Source organism: Sinohyriopsis cumingii, chromosome 1 (assembly GCF_028554795.1).
Source record: "Sinohyriopsis cumingii isolate HCF-2022 chromosome 1, ASM2855479v2, whole genome shotgun sequence".
In the NCBI taxonomy this organism is placed as follows: Eukaryota; Metazoa; Mollusca; class Bivalvia; order Unionida; family Unionidae; genus Sinohyriopsis; species Sinohyriopsis cumingii.
Window position 1 is genome coordinate 187697763 of NC_142961.1, and position 18569 is coordinate 187716331.

General features: G+C 34.6%; 1 long non-coding RNA gene across 2 annotated transcripts in view; it reads left to right on the plus strand.

Moving 5' to 3' along the window:
- LOC149808545 (uncharacterized) overlaps positions 1–5814 on the plus strand; it is a 52898-nt gene extending 47084 nt beyond the window's left edge. For both annotated transcript variants that reach the window (XR_016419838.1, XR_016419839.1), the window contains exons 2-3: positions 2426–2608; positions 5177–5814. This is a non-coding gene — a long non-coding RNA (uncharacterized LOC149808545). The remainder of the gene's footprint in view (positions 1–2425; positions 2609–5176) is intronic.
- Positions 5815–18569: the final 12755 nt, after the last annotated feature.

Genomic DNA, 18569 nt, shown 5'->3' on the forward strand with positions numbered 1-18569 from the left:
ATCCTCCTACGAGTCTAATAGTGCTATATCATATATATTTCATTTATTTTGTATGCTTGCCTTTTCTCTGTGATGGATGGTTGTGGGTGTATTTATTGCATTCTGACTATTGTTATGATTATACAATCGTACACAAAATGTTGACAGACATTTGAGTTTTAGGTCTTAACTTGTGTACGAGTTAGTGGAATTTACCATTAGTCTTCCCGAAAACACTATTCCAGCGTGGGGCAAGGGAAATATAATACACACACACACACACACACACACACATATATATATATATATATATATATATATATATATATATATATATATATATATATATATATATATATATATATATATATATATATAAAGGTAATTTATTCCCAAAGAATTAATTCCTGTTGTAAGATCGGTATGTTGAAGCTTTCATAGCTGTGTTCAGACATCATACGCTACATATTATTTACTTGATCTATTCACTGGAATTACAAAGTGCTCTGATTTCTGGACAACACCTTATTTTGGGATTAATGAGAACTATTTCAAAGACATTTTGGGTTCCATCATTGTGGTAGAAATGAGATTCAAGACTATCGTTACACCATGAAATGTAAGACTATCTAGACATTCCAGACTATCAGTAGATCAAGATCCACCCAAATGTTAGGAATCTGGATTCCAGTCTCTTCCTAAAAGTCAAAATCAAAAAGTATAAAATCAACTTTATTTCCCACTTGTTTTTCTTGTCTTGTTCTGGTCTTTCAATCATTCTTCGTTTTCCTTGTCTTATCTCTGATGATCCAATTCGTAGACTTGGCCGTAAAATAGATGTCGTTTCTTTACCTCACTAGCCTGCGATTTAAATATTGGTAAGAACATGATGTCAACAAACAGAACACGTTGTCAACAATTTGCAGACTCATGTATCTGGTTCAGATTGTGTTATGGGATGACAGTCGTAAAACAACTGGACTGACAGCATGTAACGAATTTAATCCTTTCCTTCCTTTCCGGACGACAAGGTCTGGACGCTAATACAGATTATATATATATATATATATATATATATATATATATATATATATATATATATATATATATATATATATATATATATATATATATATATATATGTGTGTGTGTGTGTGTGTGTGTGTGTGTGTGTGTGTGTGTACAACAATGCATATGCTGTTCCGGATTGTCAAATGTCAAAACAAGTTCTGAGATAACAACTCTACTAAATCTCCATATATTCAGGGTATTAATGGCGTACTGGATTTTGCTTCATCTATTTGGCGTACAAGTCCTCTTATGGCCACTCACTTTAATATTTTAGTGGTATTCTTACCATTGAAGGTTTTATGGACCCGTTTATATTGTACATGGTAAATGTTTGCCCTGCAAAATGCAAAGTTGGTTTGTGTACGTGGCGCGATGACTGTCTTCTCTGGCTGTGGCAAGACAGTATTAGTAGGCTAGTGATTGCATAAGCACTTATCATTTTCATTGCCTTTAATTGTGCTCATAACCTTAATAAATAGCTTTAAATCATTCACTTTGTGTCCCGTGTCAGCCTGTAGTTCGAATCGAATTCATATATTTAATGGGATGTATACAAATATTATTTATTGCTCTGATAAGGACACTGTGCAAATTTTAGTAGCTATATTTTTTGTTCTCGTATGTAACATTTCTTTCCATCTAGTGATGTCTTTAGATGTACATTCTTTTTTCCACCATTTGTATTTTCATATTAGAAACTCATTATTTTTGAAAATCATTTCGTACTCTTTGATGCTGCTTTTTATGTAATACTCTTTGGTTGTCTTCAGTGGAGAGATGCAATACAGGAACATCGGCTTTGAGAGTTAGTTCGTCAAATTACTTCCCATACTTGATTGATATTCGTGTAAGCAAATAAGGCTGTATGATCATAGACAAGTTGTCTTAACTAAGGTTCCTTCCTTTATCAGTAGTCTCCGATTGACCGATGTTTCGGTATAAAAACGACGAGAAAATATTTAATGCTAAATGATCTTTATGTATGTCAACAATATGCGTAATCTTTTGATACCGGTAGTATTGCTTTCATGCTAAACTATTGAGAACGCTTCTTTCACCTCTCTGAAATGTGTTAAGTCAACACAAAGTATGCTGTATAAAATAGAAATTGAAAAACAAAAACAAATTTGTCTTGTATTTTAAACAGACAGAGTAGACAATTGCGTTAAAGGATTAAGCAATCAACATCATATTCGATTTGACTGTTAAAGGATTAAGCAGAGTACAACAACAAATTCGATTCCTGGCTGGAGTTTAGATGACATTGCTGTAAGGACTGTGAAAAGTAAACACATTAAAAGGGTAGCTATTTGTGAGGGTTTCCATCTGAAATTGAATACCAATGAATGACGCACTATTTGATCTTCGTTTACAGATCACTGAACCGCCCTTCCGAGTTCAAACGTTTATATGGTGACTCATCAGCAAAACGAAAATGTCCCTCTGTCGTTGGAAGCAACCAAATATGTGTCTTTGGATCTGCTGTACTTTTGCCGTCTGTATTGTTGGAGTTTGGCTCATCCTGGAGAGGACGAAAAATATCGAAGTCATTGGAAAGGTAAATTTGCGTAGCATGTTATTCAACATTGTTTGAAAACTCTTAAAACAAATATCTAGTATATAGAACGCTTTATCAATTATAGAGATATCCAGTAGATAGGTTGCGTAATTGCACTAAATATTTCTACTGACAAGAAAGCAATAGTTATCAAAATAAGTGTGAGTTCAGATATTTTTAGGTTACTGCATTTGTATGGGGAAAATATGAACGAGTTTTTCTGATGGAAATACTGCACGACAAAAAGAGTTCATGTTTTCCCATACAAATGCAGTAACCTTTTATTACATGCTCATGTTCTTATTCTATCAAAATCTGAATTATGTATATAAAAAATACACTACACGAAACAAAGTAACTGAATGATTGCCGTACTCCAAACTAAATACACAAGCTCAGATTCATCATTACACAACAATATTATTAATGCGCACATAGCTCCGCCCAGATAAATTTGAATTTGTCGCGCGCTAGACATAACGTTCCCGCCAAAAAATGGCTTTTTGGTCTACCTACAATTTCAATTTTGAGTCATGTTGTGAATAAATGCGCATTGCAAAAATATTTCTCTTTGATCTGGAATTAATAGATTTGGTATTTTTGTCGATTCTACGAATTTTCGTGATTATTGAATGGATTTCAACGGCGACGGAACAGCGTGTTGAATCTCCAAGTGTCTTTATGTTCTCTCGTTGAATATTTGAAATCATAATGTGGGGAAAATAAGAAGTCTTTCAGTTGCAATTATCTAAAAGAAGCTATGGAATATAATGTTTATTTCATTTTGAGTGCAGTAAGCAGGAAGTAATTGCACTTGGAATGTAGTCGAAATTAAAGTACAATTTCAAAATGTGTAATCAAGCTTGAGAACCCGTTATATGACTCATGTAATTCGGATTAGCAGAACTAAGATAGTACATTTTGAGGAAATTCAGGATGTAAAACTGTTAAGTATAGTTTTTGCCATTCTTATTACCAGCATATTTGAAATCTGGCGTCTATCGCCTGCCTAAATCCGAAACTCTGTTTCAAAAAAGTTAACGCGGTATGTAGCAAAGCAGCTGATATGTGGCAGTCCACGAGACATCTGCTTTAGATCATTGAGAAGCAAATTTTATCAACCAAAACGTAAAACGCCTACTATGCGAGTGTACATGATTTGTTTACAAATCAAAAGTGCTGGCGTCTGTTTCTTTTGTTTGCTTACAATAGAAAGTAGTTCATTTATGAGTGCAATATGAAGTACGCGCGAGTTCAATATCGTAAAATACTAAACGATTCAGACAATGTAATGTTAACGGAGAAAAGAAATGAGCATATAATAAATGTATATATAATACTATCTATTTGATGAAAACTTTCCGAATCAGGTGTTCACTTAGTCATTATTTAATGATATACAAAATATATAACTTAGCACGTTCGTTCTGTAAATGCAAAGTACAGTGTTTACTTTTAAGCAATATACACAGGAAACTATTAATAAAGTTAAACCTCATTGCATTTTGTTTTATATGCAACATAAATCTTTACGAAATAAAAACAAATACCTACAAAGAGATATGCAGTTAACTCTAATGTATTTCATATTTCATTAGAATAGCATAGTAAAATTATTACAGATTGAATGGCACATGCTTTTCTTTCATACTAGCACATTGAGACGATTTTACATTCTTCATATTAGTGTGTTTAGTGAAAGCGTTTTAGCCATTTGAAAGCAATATGTCCTAAGCTAGAATATACAACTGCATATACATCATATTGATGAGAAGAAAATATTACTTCCTTAAACAGTCTTAGTACATGTACTCTAGAGCAAGAAAACAATCAAATTCGCAACGAACGAATGATATTTGAATTTACAATGAATATACCACAATGACGTTATATATTTAACGCATCAGTCAGCCAGAGTTCTTATCAGTAGAATCTCAACAAAAGTAACAAAACCGCTTTTCCAACTTTAAACTTGCAGTTGTAACACTAAACGTGCTCAGCTGCAACACAACTACTACTACTACTACTACTAATAATAATACTAAGAAGAAGAAGAAGAAGAAAAAGAAATAGAAACAGATAAAAATTGTAGTAGACTATTAGGATGGGATGATGATGGTCTAATCCGTAGTATAAAGAGCACGCGATGTCATTATTGTCTTTTAATCCTGCATACACAACTCTATCCATGGCCACTTACAATATTTAATAGAAACACTATGAAGTTACAGGGAATGTAAGAGTAAGAAATGTGGTAAAAATGGAATATACAGTTTGTATAGGATGAAAATCACACATATCACCTTGACTTCATTGGATATCAAGTTTATGGAATTTTCCTCAAGTTTAAATGATGATACACGTGGCGTTTGTGGTGGTTGGGACCATGATAGATAAGATAAAAAATAAAATTTTATTCCTCTATCTTCTCCCTTGGTTTTTATACTGGTCCTTTATCGACTTTCCATTATCCATTATGCATTATGAAATTCGTTTAATCCTTGATGACTTTACAAGTGTTCTTTTTTGTTTGCACTATATTTTAATTTTCTTTGTTGGGCATTTCAGTCACAGACCCAAATGATCCCTATTTAGATCCAACGTAACTGGTTCTACTTTCCTTCCAGAAGGATGTGCCAAGGTAGTGGAATCATGCAGTCAAAGAGAGTTATAACTATGCAAATGAGCCTTTTATTCTATCTAAGATGAAATCTACATATATTTCCTTTTATCGCCGATGGCTTAATTAGAACCCACACCATTTGGTCCAGGATAATGTCACGCTAACCACTGTAGCTTTTGATAACGAGTGTGAATGTGAAGAATGCAGGATTAGCTTGCATCATGCTTGAAATACCTAGTCCAGATTGCAACACAATGTCTCTTCTCTGCATAAAATCAATCTTTGCCATTATGATTAAGTTTAAACCTAACAATGCCCTAAAGCACTACAATGTAAATATTAACAGCTTGAGGCAAGTGCGTGTTTTCTTCCGCCATTGACTTAGATATTAACTTCTGTATGAGTACATGCAACCTGCCAAACTGTGTTCCTAGTATATTTCCAACATTTGTTTTTCTTTTTTCGGGCTTATTTATCCCATATCTCTTAAAAAGGTCAAACTATAGTAGTTTACAGGTGGGTAGTTTGGATGAAAGGGAGGAGTTTTCATCGCTCAGAATCGCATGTAGTCTGAGCAAGTTGAACAGGAAGTAAGATATTTTGCTCAGATCAATTTCACATTGTGAAATTAGATTTATCAATATGAATGGAGTACAGAGATACAAGGAAATGCTACTATGTCTTTGTGTGCATACGTGTACAAAAAAGTCGCCATAAAAATTCTTTGCTAAAATAAACGTTTGATGATAGCATTGAAGCAGTCATTGGAATTTTATTTTCGTTTTTATTTCAACATCAAATTGCAAACGTGACATTGGATAATCAGTAAATGGGTTCATTTTTTCATGCAAATCTGCTTATCACATAATCCCTCTCGAATAGTCAAAGTGGAATACTATTTTATTAAACTTTGTTAAAAAAAAACTCCGTCGTAATATTATTTATATGTACTCAAGATCTTCCTAATTTTAAAGAAACATTTATATTTATATCTCTCTCTCAGTATTTCAGTAGCTCAGTATTACCAAAGTCAACGCAAAAGGTAAATAATATATAACTCATCGACTGCCAAATTCTTAACAACATAGATCTTTCTGAGCAATGAAATAAATTTGAATAATCAAAATACCAAGTTTGGTTAGCAATCCTCTCAATGTGGCTATATTCCGTTCTTTGTCCTGTTTCGTGTATGCTAAGTCTTTATAATCCCTAAAGATTTAATTTAAATTTGTTGCATAATTGATTTGAAATATGAACCGCAAGAATATGCGTTCCTTCTTTTTGATTATCTACTGTGTACAATTTAATTGCAAGCCATTAGGTTAAATCAATAGCAAAACAAATTATATGAAGAAACTGTCTTGAACAAAAGATTCTAGGAACATTGTTTTTGTACTTACTACCAAAGTATGTATTGTTCTTGCTAAACATCGTCCTATATATGAAATACTCCCATCAATTAAAAAAATTAGCCAACAGCAAAGATAAAAACTGCTGGAAATGACGTAGCAGAAATAAAATATTTGTAAATAGAGCATAACTTTATATCATCTGCAACATTAATTTAAAAAGGAATACAAAAATTTATTTGCTGAGTAATCAGGTCAAAAATTGACTTTTCAAATATATCATTCTAAGCGGTATTTCCTAGATATAATCGCGTATGGAAATGTTAATTTTAGCTAGGCTTATGTTTTAAAATAGAAAAAGAAATGGAAAAAGAAATATATTTGGCATGTACATAAAAATTGAATAGTCGCTTATCGACGTGGATACTCAGCAAAAATAATAATTTTTTTTCATTTATACAATATTTGACCAAATAAAATCTAAACTTTAAAAACGAGTACGTATAGTTTAGTTTCAAGTTGGACATATTTTTTATTGGAAATATATCATATATGTGCTGAATAATCACGTCACAAATCGACTTTTCAAATATATCATTATATGCGTATGGTTCTTAGATGTAATCGTCTATTAATTTAAAATTGCGAGTTGGGATTCATTTTATTTTAGCGCCACCTTCGCTGCTTAATACGATTGGAGCACTGTAGTCGAAACAGAGCTTTCGTCCTACGGGTAGGTCGTGGATAGCCTCGAAGATTAAATGGGGGCTGTTATCTATCATATATAATCTAGGGACGACGTTCGCGCCCTGTATGGAGTCCTCCAGCATCCTACCTTTAATTTTTTTCGGAAGGCAGTTGATGGCAACTACATGGTTTGTTGCCATCAAGGCAATATTTCTTATCACGATGCGCGAAGAAAAACATGTTGCCTATACTTGTGATCCATGCAGCTGTCATACCGTCTCATTCCTTCTTTGTGCGAGATTACATCATCGTGATAATCGCACAGTATTTCGCCTTTGATGATATAATGCTTAGTGTGAAGGACTCCATGGTTGATAACAGAGCTGTGCCAATTTTGCAACGCGATTTTTTTACGAATACGCGATTCTAATCGTGTATTGGTATGTGGCGCCTGGTGTTCAGTAGTACAAGGATTCCAATTTTTCTCTACCATCGACTTTGTGTGTTGGTTGTTCCAACCCTTCTTCTCGAGAAATTGTACTACTTCTGAATCGGTTGGTCTCAGCCGGGGGAAATAGGACACTACCTCGAATGCGCGTTTTACCATGTGTTCGTAGGTCAAACGATCGCGAATCTTTCTAAAATCTTTCGCTTGTAAGGAGGACCCTCCTGTTACTTGTTTTGCTATGTACTGAATGTCTCGCGTGCATGGTAAGTCCATATCGGCTGATATTTCAAATCGCTCTATGATCGACCTATAAATACTTTTCTTAGTATCTACCTTTTTTGGCAGTTGCCCAATGTCAAGCTTTGCTATCTGTGCAGCATCGGTCGATGGTGCATCATCGGTCGATGGTCCTGGAACAGGTGCAGGAGCGGTCCCTGGTGCTGCATTGGTCGCTGGTCCAATGACTGTCACTGGTTTGGTGTCCCGTAGTACGGGCCGGCTCGTCGATGATTGGGGATCTTGTAATACCGACATTGCAGAAACCATCCCCTTGATCGTTTCCTCTGTAATGTCGACGTAGTTGGTGTTGGCGGTACCTATGCTATGCGCAAGATAGCTCGCAACAGCTTGGCGCTGATTAGGCTCTAACATCTCTGAAGACTTGGTTTCATAAGAATGTCTCGCTTGTGTAGATGTTATAAGAGGGAGACTGAGATCGATCTGCTTCGTACGTAGGTCCGATGACGCGTTGTATATTTTCTTACCATTACGATTTAAAAATATGTTCCTAGGACTATTAGTGGTGGCAATCTTGACTCGTATATTCGCAATATACTTTTTAATTTCTTCATATTCAGATTCATTAAATGATACCGTTGCTAATTGCGTCGAAGCCGTTTTATGTTCAAAGACGCCAACGCTCAGTTTGACTTGGCTGTTGTACATGTTAATCCGAACGGGTTTCTCAAATTCTTCCATCATTATATTCATAAATACGGACGGTCGATGAGCATTTTTTAAAGTAATTAACGCGTTGAAATAAATGTTGATAGACTTCAAGTTGCCATCCGATAGGCGTGATGACTTATCAAGAAACTTAATCGAGTGTTTCCTTAAGACGTCTACGCAATTAATGATTTCTTCTATAGAACAGGTTTTTTTGTTCGCCGCGGAATTGTGTAGCTCGTCTCTCAGCCATTCGTCTACTTGTCCTCTTGGACAAACCGGCCCGTATGCTGGCAAAGCATTCACGAATGGAAGGCAACGCTTCAATTAATGTTTATGCGTTCACGAATTGATGTCGTCTGCGAACAAAATGAAAGAAACAGTCCGAGTGATTTTATATAATTAGCTTTAGTACTGGCAACTAAGGAAGCTGGTAAAAGGTTAAAGTACTCTTTAATGGCTTCCGTATTTGCTAGAACATCAGGATTCTCGAATGCAGGATGTAAACGATTAAGTATGCGATTCACATTTGCAACGAGTTGATTACGATAACTTGTTTTAGGGATGAACATTGTAAACTCTAAATGTTTATCAAATTTATCTAATGTTGGACAGCAACCGGTTTCGAACTTTTGATAAAATCCTAACTTTGATATTTGAATGTTGATTGGTCTAGTAAAATTAGATTGATTTTTTAGAACAATAGTGGACGCCGATGATGTTTCGTCTGACTTACATTTCTTCACTGCTGGAAACTTACTCTCAGATAATTGCAACTTTCTTTCGGTTGGGATTCGTTTAAGTACTACAACCGGGTTCATGTTGCACTTACTCAAATCGCAAATAGATTCATCCTTTTCTGATGATGCCATTTCGATGACCGATGACGCGTCATTAACAGAGGGTGCTGCTAACGGTTCCTGCCAGGATGAACTGATTAATGGCGACGGTACTGTTCTATGCCGCATTTGTGACGCTGGCGAAACGTAAACCGATTGGTTGCCGGCGTCATCAGAGCACGGCTCCAACAAAGATGGACAGGGTACTGGCGATGGTACCATTTCATGAAGAATTGGCGACGTTTGTGTGGAGCGTTCGTTTTTTGAATGTGGCGGTAATCGCAAGTTTTCAGGTGTAATTGGCAACGTGTGTGTGGAGCATTCGTGTTGCGAAGGTGGCATTAATCGTATCTTATTAGTTATAGTCTCTGGATCGCAATTGACTGAAACACCGCACCGCTCGAATAGATAGGTCAAATAGTCTACAAAGGAATTCCCTTCGAAATACATGGAGTTCATTAATTCTAATACTCTAACAACTGCGTTTTTATGCGCTGCACGTCTGGCGGCCATCTCATTTTTCAATAGCTTACAGTCGTCTGACGTGTAGCCCTGGGTGTTGGTCAAACAGGTCCAGTTTAAATGTTCACCGATGCGTTGCACCTGTTGGAAACATCGAGGACAAACAAATCTTGCCTTCTTCTCCGAAGTCGGAGTCATATCTGTGTTTTTTACTGGTGAGGGATGTGGTTCAGGGATAAAATGTTTGTTCAAACAATCTTTCTGTGAAGCAATATCATTAGAAAAGGTGTCATCTGGTACGGTTATTGGATCCGAGGGAAACGGTTCCGATTGAACCGGGTATTTTTCTAACGAGTCTTTGACTAATGATGTGTCTTGAACTGGACTGTTGGAATGGTCAACCGGTTCTGTTATCGGATCCACCGTTGTGCGTTGTGTCAAGGTGGCCATCGACGAGTTGTCGGACCTATCCCCAATACGATTGTCCTTTGGTTGGCTTTCTAGAATCTGTTCCGATGGAGTGCAATTTTTCTCGATAGGAGAAAGTCTTGATAAAGAAATCGGTGATACATAGGTGGACGGAGAGGGGGAACTAAAGGGCATGATTGCGGAGGTAGATTCGGGCGAGGAGCTCGAATTAGAAGAAGACATGGTGGTCAGAGGTACCATTATTTTTTTCGCGCGTTTTGGGATTTTTTGCATTCTAGTTAGATAATACGTTATACCCTTATTACATTTTACTCCCTTAGGTCTACAAACCGACTGGCTGGCAACTGGAGGAGGTGATGTTCCTTTGTCATATGGGATGTGACGAGGAGCGTGGGGTGCAGAACGCGAAGTTGCGATTACTTCTGCATACGTCCTATGCATCCCTTCTGACTTAGGTGGCAACCCTACAACAAAAACGTCATGTTCTTTAATGTATAACGCAAAATATTACATCGTATTGAATACAAAATATGTACTAACATTTATTCAGCGTATGATATTTTATCATAAAATCTATATATCAAGTATTCTGTTAGAAATAATATCAATGATATTTGAAGACGACGTTAATAAATATATATTGTTTATTAAAATTATATGAATACACTGGCTAACGTATTGATTCTATTGAAATAATTTAAATATCGCAATAGAGGAACGGTTATTAGGGAATAAAATAAATGAATTACAGTTACCACTTCCAGTTTCCAGTTCTCATTCCTCCTACTAAATGTAATGTCTGATTGACCTGAGTTAGAAGGGAGACTAGTATCTTCACCGCCATGTGGTCCTTTTCTTCCGGGGCTATTTGTACGGTTATTCTTGTTAGTTGTATCCATGATTCTACGTAGGGGAAGCAAATAATAGTTGGGTATCAAAATATGGTATAATCGTTGTATATACATCTAAATGAAGGCGATATATACATATATCTGACATTTTTTAACAATGTGGTCAATAACACTATCGCACAGTCAGTCGTTGAAAAAAGAAAACGTGACTAAAGGAAAGCTGACTCAATGTTAAGTCTAATTTGGCCTCATACAGGGGCTGAAAATTCATTTTAATACACTTTTCAATGCAGCTAAAGATGGAGATTTATAAATGATGAACATAAAATAATAATAATAATAATAATAATAATAATAATGACAACAGCAATAATAATAATAATAATAATAATAATAATGACAACAGCAATAATAATAATAATAACAATAATAATAATAATAATAATAAAATATAAATAACAATACTAATAATAATACAAAGAGTTGGTACTCTTCTTACTATTAGTACTAATATTAATATTAAGAAGAAGAAGAAAAATGACAAGAAATTAACTTATAATACTTATTAACAGAGTAAAGTTTTAAATAAAATGTAACTTACAGATATGATGCTTGCAAAAAGGACTTGATCTTAAATTATCTGTAAAGATTAGTGGAATATATATATATATATATACAGTAGTAAAATCTTTCTAATTCCAACATTTTCACCATAATACTGCTACTATTAATAAAACTATTCATACAACTACTACTACTACTAATAATAATAATAATAATTAAATGAGTGAATAAATTATTAAATCAAATATGACAGGTTGTACATAAGTAAGTTCCAGTTAAGCAGAAAGCGGCGGGGGAAAAAAACAAAGATATTTAACTTATAAATTCACAAAAATCCTATATCATACTAACGAGAGCCGATAATTATAAGCAAATTTTCGTAAATATATTTACTGCAAAATAATAATCAGATCTTATTAAGTAATACAGGGATTGTTAGAAATTTTTCACTAATAGCCTGCAATGCTATTATCATTAACATTATGAGGCATGCTGTCTGAAGTAAAATATAAATATAAATAACTTATAAATATACAAAAAATTATATAAATGTCAAAGAGCGGATCATTATATAGCGAGTTTTCATCGAAGAAAGTAATTCTATAAATCATGGGATCTTACGAAGTAATATACGGACTGTTAGGATTCTTTTATACTACTAACCAGCAATTTAATATCAAAAACATAACCGCTGCATTTAAATGAATATGTTGAAAAGCGCACAATGCATTTTGAGCCATGCTGTCCGTCTTGCGCATGTCGGATTTTGGCCTCATGGCAGGATAAAATCAGAAGTAACAAAGCTGAATAGAAGTACTGTGCGATTAGTACAGTGGTGATTCTATTATAGTGAGTGCATAATTTATTAAAATAAATATGTTAAGTTGTATATAAGTAATTCTAACTTAGTTACAGAACACGGCAAGGAGTAAAGCAAAAAACATAAATAACTTATAATCATAGAAAACCCTATATCATATCAACGAGAGATATTAATTATACAGCGACTTTTCATAAATATTTTAATGCGATAAATAATCGGATCTTATTAAGGAATATACGGATTGTTAGGAATTTTTCACCAATAACCTGTACTATACGATTATTATAGATATATTATAGACTATAACCTAAGACTAATACTACTGTCAACAGTAATAGTACTACTAGTAGTGCTTGTAGACTACTACTACTACTATTATTAATAATAATAATAATAATAATAATAATAATAATAATAATAATGTACAATAAATATTGAAAACCATAATATTTACAATTGGTTTAAAACAACAAATTTAATCATAATACTCCGGAGGCCCTACATGCCACCGCAAACGGCAGGAAAACAATTTTCAGCGGCTACAGATTAATGGGTCCAAGAAGACAAAGTTAGAAATGTTAACAACCACTCGCTAGCAGCGATAGTGCCGAAACTTTCAACCAGCGAGAGGCGACCGCTGGCATGCAGCGAGAGATAGCTATAGTAGTGAAATCCAACATTTTCACCATTTACTAATACTGCAACTAATACTACTACTATTAATAAAACTATTGATACAACTACTACTACTGCTACTACTGCTACTACTAATAATAATCATAAAGTTATTAAATAAATTATCAAATTAAATATGCCAGGTTGTATAAAAGTAGGTCTTAATTAGGTACAGAAATTGAAAATATTTCAATGGAATGTGATCATTTTAATGATAATTGAGCGAATATGGATGCGTACATTTTTATCAGTAATATACGATTAGTACCGGAGATTTTTTAAGAAAGTGAGTGCATAAATTATTAAAGTATATGTGCCAGGTTGTATATAAGTACGTCCCAATTAGTTACAAAACTCCTGTATCATATTAACGAGACCGGATAATTATGTTGCGAATAATTATAATATTTAACGATATACATGATCGGATCGTACTAAGTAATACACGGATTGTTAGGGTTTTTTCCACTAATAACCAGTAAGACTAATATCATTAACATAAACACTATATTTAAATAAACAAGTTAAATATCGCATATGGCTTTATGAGCTAACGAAGCTAACGAAGCAGTACTATTCGATTTTTATAGATATAGATATAGTATATATTATTATAACCTAAGACTATTACTAGTACCAGTACTTCTAGTAGTAATTTTCGACTACTACTACTACTAATAATAATAATACCAATAATAAGAATAATAATACGAATATTACATCGTAATAATTTTTAATGGAGTATAATTTTAAATAATAATACAAAATAGATAATTGTGACTCACCGATCTGATGCTTGCAAATGGGTGTAAATAATGTTCGAATTTGTCTCAGGAAAAAGTCACAGTTGTGTCTTAAGTTGATCAATATAATGTCACTAAATTATCTCGATCACAGAACAATTATGCAAATTTCTTGAAGACAACTTGTAACTTCTCAATGTCAGAATGATAAGTAATGTCGTAAAGACACGATTTGAAAGATTACTTTTCAAGATATTATTCCAAAGCATATACGATTGAAAATCGGAAAGAGCAACTGTTTACATAAGTTTTTATATCAATCAAGTACGTGGTTAACACAATGCATTAAAATAAAATGTCCCAGCAACTAACCAATAGCAAGAAAGCACGTGTGTTGTATCATTCGGTTACACGGTTAATTTATGATCCTATTCCCGCGTGAAATTTCAATTCGCGTTGAGGGGGCAGGGTCCAATTTTTATGTACAAATTTAATGCCGCAATCAGTGACCTAGTATAAAAAATCATAAAAAATCAAATACACAAGTGAGGTCAAAAAGGTCCATATTTTTAGATACCTATATTAAAACAAAGCATAAGAATAGTATTCACTTGACCAGAGAAGTCAATGGCAGTTCACAGCAGAAGAGGATCATGCACCCCAACCCTATTTTATACCTGCATTTTTCACATCCAAATGCCATTTTTGACAGCATGTGGTGCTCACAGTGCACACGCAAGCCCTTTCCCTGGATGAAAATTTTGAAAAACATTGTCTACTAAATAGTTTGATGCAATTCAGAATAGTTGTCATCCAAGCCGTTTTTGAGATACTCTAGTTGCCTTGAACCCACGTGTTTACTGCTATGGGAGGCTAGCTCTTCTTCCTAGCTAACTATTGGTGTTTCACTATCAACATACTGCAGAGCAACTATGGAAGGTGTACATGACTGACATCAATTTCAAGAACAACACCAGCCCAAAACACCTAGTTCACAAATATATCCATATCTATCAATACTAAACAATAATAGCTGAAAAAGTCACACCATAGCCTTAAGTTAAGAAATTTGCCAGGGGCCAATTTACGAAACTGGACCCTGCCACCTTAAGGATTTGGCTGAAAATGGTTTATGTCAAAAGTTGTGTTTATATCACATATTTAGACATTATCTAGTACAGTGGCATAAAGGAAAACTTTTTGTGCACAAAACTGAAAATGGTATTATGCTTTTAAAAAAAGTTACCTCTTTGTGGCAAAAAACACTGCATTATTTACATTGTGAATTATGACTGACTGCATTTCTTGAAAGATTTCAAATTGTTTGCAACCTACAATGCTCTTGGTCTTTGTTTACCGCCATAGCATCAGTACAAAATCAAAATTCCTTTACAATGTTTCATGAATGTCAAGAAGGGATCTGGAAGTTATAAATTTTAGGAGGGAATAATAGAAATGATATGTTAGGTGTCAGTGACAGAAGTGAAAAATTTCTCTAAACTCTTCTAGCAAACTTAAAGAAATCACACATTTAAGTAAATCATGTGCTTTAGAAGTACTCTTAGACTGATATAAAAGAAGTGGTTCCTAACTTTTCATTATCATTCTGGAGATGCTAATAGCGACATCAGTGTTGTGTAAGTGAATATTGGGGGGGGGGGTAATCGCAACACAAGTCTAGCTAGTCTGGAAAAGTCAAAGTTTAATCAATTAACATTAGACAATGCTGGAATATTGATATACTGATGTGTAGGACTCTAAAACTTACAAAGAGTGACATATCAAATAAATTCATTGATACATAGCCAATGAAATTGACCATACATATACAAATTACTCAATACAGTTTAACAGAGAAATTTCTTCTCAGGCACCAGTTTACTTACAACTGACTTTAATGTTTTCTGGAGTTTATAAAATCATAGTAAATAATAAGATAAGGTATAGAACAAATATTAATAGTGGAAAATCCAGTTCAAGATAAAAAAGCATATCACCGGCTTGGCTTTTGATAAGCACGTACCATAAAACAACTCCTGCAGAAGCTAAGTCTGTCTGTCAAAGTCACTCTCTTGTGCACTTAGATCAGAATGAGTATCTGGATGAGATTGAAGCTATTGTTTCTTTCAGCATGACTAACCGATTAATCCTAATCTCTTACTATGCAAACTGACACCTGCAAAAAGAAAAGAAACAAGTGATATTGATGTACTTTTAACATTCAGTGAAAACATAAGACTTTCAGAGGAGAAACTATGTGCATTGTCAAACCCATGAAGCTGCCACTTAATTTTAAGCTTTTCCCCCTTTGTTAACTGAACCTAGAAATTTCAAGATATATACATAACATTGAAACATTTTCTATTATCACCCAAGTGTGAGATATGAATCTCTTATGTCAACTTCAGAGTGGGGTCATGAAGGTAGAAACTATGTCGGTGTGCTAAAACTTTCATTCTTCTCACCAAAATACAGCAAGTAATATGCCATATGCATCATTATTTCTAAGAAAGTTCCACTGGTGACATTCAATATTCACAACAGTATGTTTATGTATGATTCCTCTGAATTCTATCTGCTCCTGTGGAGTTAAATTACTTTAAAGAATACATGTTGACATGCTATGCAATTGTTTAGGTGTGTCTGTATTGAAATGTGAATATTATTCATAAAAATAGAGGTGCAAAACCTTGACAGCTACAGAAAGTGGAAGACAATACATTATGGTTACCATTTTGTTCCCATATTTAGAAAGTTATATCCAAAATATGCTACTTTGTCATGATGCAAACAGTTCTCACATGGAGGTACAAAACACAGTTACCTCCCTCTCCAAACAACATCACATACAACACTAAGTAATATATGGAAAAAGGAAGGAGATATAATAAAGCTAACGCATAAAAATTATTTAAATATACACAAAGAAACAGAAAAGTATAATAGATGTGGCTGGCTGCACCATCAAAAAATGATCAATTTTCCTTAAGGGGGCAGGGTCCAGTTTTTATGTACAAATTTGATGCCGCAATCAGTGACCTAGTATAAAAAAATCATAAAAAATCAAATACACAAGTGAGGTCAAAAAGGTCCATATTTTTAGATACCTATATTAAAACAAAGCATAAGAATAGTATTCACTTGACCAGAGAAGTCAATGGCAGTTCACAGCAGAAGAGGATCATGCACCCCAACCCCTATTTTATACCTGCATTTTTCACATCCAAATGCCATTTTTGACAGCATGTGGTGCTCACAGTGCACACGCAAGCCCTTTCCCTGGATGAAAATTTTGAAAAACATTGTCTACTAAATAGTTTGATGCAATTCAGAATAGTTGTCATCCAAGCCGTTTTTGAGATACTCTAGTTGCCTTGAACCCACGTGTTTACTGCTATGGGAGGCTAGCTCTTCTTCCTAGCTAACTATTGGTGTTTCACTATCAACATACTGCAGAGCAACTATGGAAGGTGTACGTGACTGACATCACTTTCAAGAACAACACCAGCCCAAAACACCTAGTTCACAAATATATCCATATCTATCAATACTAAACAATAATAGCTGAAAAAGTCACACCATAGCCTTAAGTTAAGAAATTTGCCAGGGGCCAATTTACGAAACTGGACCCTGCCACCTGAACAGAGCAAGAGATAACAGGACAGCGATGGAAAGCAGTACTGCACAGAGCGCACAAAGCGAGTCAGGCGTCACAAAAAGAATGGCTGCCGGCTATCGCAGTAATCCCCGCACCGGCACTGAGGTGGCAGGGTCCAGTTTCGTAAATTGGCCCCTGGCAAATTTCTTAACTTAAGGCTATGGTGTGACTTTTTCAGCTATTATTGTTTAGTGGTTATAGTTATGGATATATTTGTGAACTAGGTGTTTTGGGCTTGTATTGTTCTTGAAATTGATGTCAGGCATGTACACCTTCCATAGTTGCTCTGCAGTATGTTGATAGTGAAATACCAATAGTTGGCTAGGAAGAAGAGCTAGCCTCCCATAGCAGTAGACATGTGGGTTCAAGGCGACTAGAGTATCTCAAAAACGGCTTGGATGACAACTATTCTGAATTGCATCAAACTATTTAGTAGACAATGTTTTTCAAAATTTTCATCCAGGAAAAGGGCTTGCGTTTGCACTGTGAGCACCACATGCTGTCAAAAATGGCATTTGGATGTGAAAAATGCAGGTATAAAATAGGGGTTGGGGTGCATAAACCTCTTCTGCTGTGAACTGCCATTGACTTCTCTGGTCAAGTGAATACTATTCTTATGCTTTGTTTTCATATAGGTATCTAAAAATATGGACCTTTTTGACCTCACTTGTGTATTTGATTTTTTATGATTTTTTATACCAGGTCGCTGATTGCGGCATTAAATTTGTACATAAAAACTGGACCCTGTCCCCTGAGAGCCATTAGAGCCTTCAACAGGCTACTAATTGGAGCTTACGAGCTTGAGCGAGACGAACAACATTATTACTTGTCTGGGAAACCAGTAATGAGGGAGGCTATTTAATCG